Source organism: Aplysia californica, unplaced genomic scaffold, assembly GCF_000002075.1.
Source record: "Aplysia californica isolate F4 #8 unplaced genomic scaffold, AplCal3.0 scaffold00179, whole genome shotgun sequence".
Lineage (NCBI taxonomy): Eukaryota > Metazoa > Mollusca > Gastropoda > Aplysiida > Aplysiidae > Aplysia > Aplysia californica.
Genome location: NW_004797449.1, coordinates 179,565 through 183,578, shown reverse-complemented (window position 1 = coordinate 183,578; position 4,014 = coordinate 179,565). Strand labels below are relative to the sequence as shown.

At 42.4% G+C, this 4,014-nt stretch overlaps 1 long non-coding RNA gene across 1 annotated transcript in view; it reads left to right on the top strand.

Annotated features, from left to right (window-relative positions):
- Window positions 1-1,258, top strand: part of LOC101849537 — a gene marked incomplete in the record, with an annotated part of 90,312 nt that extends 89,054 nt beyond the window's left edge. The window contains 1 exon segment of the long non-coding RNA XR_220460.3: window positions 697-1,258. This is a non-coding gene — a long non-coding RNA (uncharacterized LOC101849537).
- Between the last annotated feature and the right edge of the window lie 2,756 nt (window positions 1,259-4,014).

Below are 4,014 nucleotides of genomic sequence, written 5' to 3'. Positions count from 1 at the left end.
CATACGTGACATCACGTGATTAGCCAGGTGTCATTATCATACGTGACATCACTTGATTAGCCAGGTGTCATTACCATACGTGACATCACGTGATTAGCTAGGTGTCATTATCATACGTGACATCAAGTGATTAGCCAGATGGCATTGCCATACGTGACATCACATGATTAGCCAGGTGTCATTACCATACGTGACATCACGTGATTAGCCAGATCGCTACCTTAGAGTGACACAGTTCTATATGACATTCTCGGCCGTTTTGAGTAACTAAGCCCTTGAGGTCATAAACCAAATTCTCTTTCTTCTTTATCAAAATCGTAAGATGATTCGGAGTCGCCATCAAGATATATTATGAAGAATTGAATCTGCATTACGACAAATTTATCAAAACTAGGTACTAAGCAGATAAAACTAGATGATCACCTCACCTCTGTTCCTCACCACCAACATGATCACATCACCTCGCCGCCTTACCGACATTGTCACATCACCTTTACTCATCACCAACATCATCACATCACCTTTACTCCTCACCGAAATCACCACATCACCTTTACTCATAGCTGACATCATCACATCACCTTTACTCATCACCGAAATCATCACATGGCATCACATTTATTGTTCCCCATCACCAACATCATCACCTCACTTTTTCCTCCTCACCGACATGATCACCTCACCTTTGCTCTTCAGATGCACTGTCTGGGGCAATAACTGCCGGTGCGAGTCCCGACTGGGCCGGTAAGGAGGTAAAACTTTCCCCCGCGCTGTCCTGGCACTTGGTGTCACGTGCTTTGATGGCAGATGTGACGTCAGTACTTCGCTATGGATGACCCTCTCTTCGGACAGCTAGTTTGAACAAGTATACAAGTATTACCCATTGATTAAATGAATATGCATCTTACAGTGTCCATGTCAGTAGGAACCACCTGCATTGCTCACACATTTAAGATAAGATTATGCGAAGGTGAAAAATCATAGTTCGTTCTCCAAAAGTGTGTAGTGTTCACTTTTCTTACTTGACTTCTTGAGATAAAACATTCCAAATTCTCTACGAAGATAAAAAAAAAGGTAATAATTTCCCTAATTTGAATTTTAAGTAATGTTGTGATATTCAAACCCCTAGTTTCCGTGAGCCATCATATTCCACCCAAAACACACCAGCCCCCCCCAAAAAAAAAATTGTGCGAAAAGCCTTAAATATAATCATTTATTCAAACGCTTCAATTAAAATTTCGCTACTTATACATTGAAATTGGTTGTTCCTTTTTATGTTTTGTAATGAGTAAACGCGACACTTAGGGTGTTGCTCAACTTTGTGTCTACGTGTTCTCTGGGTGTGTAGGTGTGTGCGTGTACGTGTATGTGTGCATGTGTGTGTGTATGTGTGTGTGTGTGTGTGTGTGTGTTGTGTGTGTGTGTCGTGTGTGTGTGTGTGTGTGTGTGCGTTTGTGTGCGTGTGTGCGTGTGTGTGTGTTTGCATTAATGTGCATATGTGTATATTGTGTATATGTGTGTTTGAGTATATCTGTGCGTATGTATTTATGTGTGCGTATGTTAGTGCGTTTACATAATTATATGTATATAGATCTATATAATATGTATGTGTGTATTTGTAGTATGTGTATGTGTACATATGTGTAAGTGTATGTGTATGTATGTGTATGTGTTTGTGTATGTGCATGTGTATGTATGTGTTTATATGTTGTATATAGGGGGTCCACGCCCATCTTGTTCGAATTGCATCACAATTGGCCATGGTGTGCTGGGTGTTGGTTCCAGTCCCTTGTGGGACGTTCTTGAACTTGGCTTGCTTGGTGAGTACTAAGACTCGTGTACCTTCTGACTACTTCAAGACAGCAGACAGTACATGTAGACAGTAGAAAGCAGACTACAGACAGTAGACATCAGACAGTGCATGTAGATAGTAGACTAACAGCAGATAGCAGACAGTAGACAATAGACAGTAGACAGCAGACGGTAGACAGACAGCAGACAGCAGACCGAGAGCAGACAGACAGCTGACAGCAGACATCAGACAGCAGACAGTTGACAGCATACAGAATGCATTATACAGAAAACAGAAGACAACGGACAATAGACACTAAACAATAGACAGCAGACAGTAGAATGTAGACAGTAGAATGTAAACAATAGATAGTAGACAGTAGACAGTAGACCGAAGAATGTAGACAACAAACAGTAGAATGTAGACAATAGACAGTAGACAGCAGACAGCAGACGACACAGAGCAGACAGCCGACGGGTTTGACATTCGGAACTGTGGCCTGTTTGATAACAAAACAGCCTTGATATTGACACAGCGGTAGAATTACCTCCTCCTCCTCCTCCTCCTCCTCCTCCTCCTCCTCCTCCTCCTTCTTCTTCTTGAATGATTGTGTACGCAAGAAATCCGCTCCATTCAATGAGTTGAGTTGTGCCTACAGGACGGATTTCGGCCCTTACACGACCTATTTGTATTGTAAGTGCCACAAAACTTCGACTAAAACTAAGAGTAAGGATTGGAGTTTGTTCTCCCAAACTCAGAAATCTAGTGCGGATGTGTTGCGTCGCGGAGAAATCAGGCGCTGGTTCAAATAGTCACCTTGAAGAGTTGACATTGATTTTATGGACTAATTTTTATTTCTTTTTTATAATTATTTCTTTCTTTCTTTCTTTCTTTCTTTACTTATCTATCTATTTATTGGTTGTTTTTCTTTTTAATTCGCTCATTCATTTTTTCATGTATTCACGTATTCATTTTTTAAATTTTTTTTTTTTTGGGGGGGGGGGCGGCCAACACATTTACGTCCATTTAAAAACACAAATTTCTGTGTGGATTCTACTGAAACATGTTGGTAAAAAAAACACACAAAAATGGTAAAATGACAGTTTCCAAGGTCACTCGAAACAAGCTTTGGAAGTCACCAAAATTTGAAGGCCATTTTCTCGCTAATATTACCTCTTACACCAGATGATTCCTGTGCGTCCTTCAATCACAAACATCTCAACTTCAATTTAAGAAATACTGGTATTTCTTTTCTTTAAACACAAGACAAATGGACTAGCTTTAAGATAATACCAATAACTCTGCAATCCGAAAATTGGCGAGTTCCTGACTCCACCGTGTCGTGGCCCATGTGTGCTCAGAGTAAGGGGTCAGAGAACTTTTCCCACAGCCAGGAGAACTGGACATTGGTCACATCCTCCGCGGATAGCTCTCGTGGTCTAGAGGTACAGTGTTTGCCTCTCCTCCAATATGTCCCGGGTTCGAAACCTGACAGCGACGGTAAATTTTCGTCTCTAAAATGTTCTGCTTTCACACCCTTTCTTGATTTTTACCCATATTATTCTGTCGTCTGCTTTCGTCTCCACTTTTTAACCCTCCCCTTTTGCCCCTCCTCTGGGTTTCTGACTCTTTCTGCCGCCTTTTTACTGCTACTCCTTGGCTCCTTCTTACTGCTGTCTTTCAGCCACACCCCTGATCTTGGGGCATTGACAAACGAGCAACAATTGTCGCGCAGTAAATTCTTGCAGAAAGTGTCGCTTTCTTTAGTGTGGCAGCTACACGAGGCAACATTTAACGCTACTGCTCAGTTCAACATGGACGATCGGAGAGTCAGGGTGGCTTTGGTCATGGTGGGAATAGTGTCGTGTTGAATGAGAAGCGAGAAAAAACACAACTATTGCAGGAATGCGCAGGCAGTAAATACGCCTCGTGTGTCCGCGTCCCTTGTACTGTCTGCTTCACCAAAACGCTGACCTGGTGTGTCGTGGCGTAGTAAAATGTGGGCGACACACGTCTGCTTCACCAGGACTGAAAATAATGCTAGTGTTGCTCGTGTGGCCCCTCCCATTCTCTACAGTGTGTCACCAGACTGTGCAGTAATTCCGGCTGCGTTTTTTACATCTCACCTGTCAAGGCCTTTAGGGTAGATAAGATCTAGCACATAGCCTTTTCGGATAAGGCCGAAAAAGTTCAGTTGTCCTGTGTGCAAGTTGCGCCCGTTA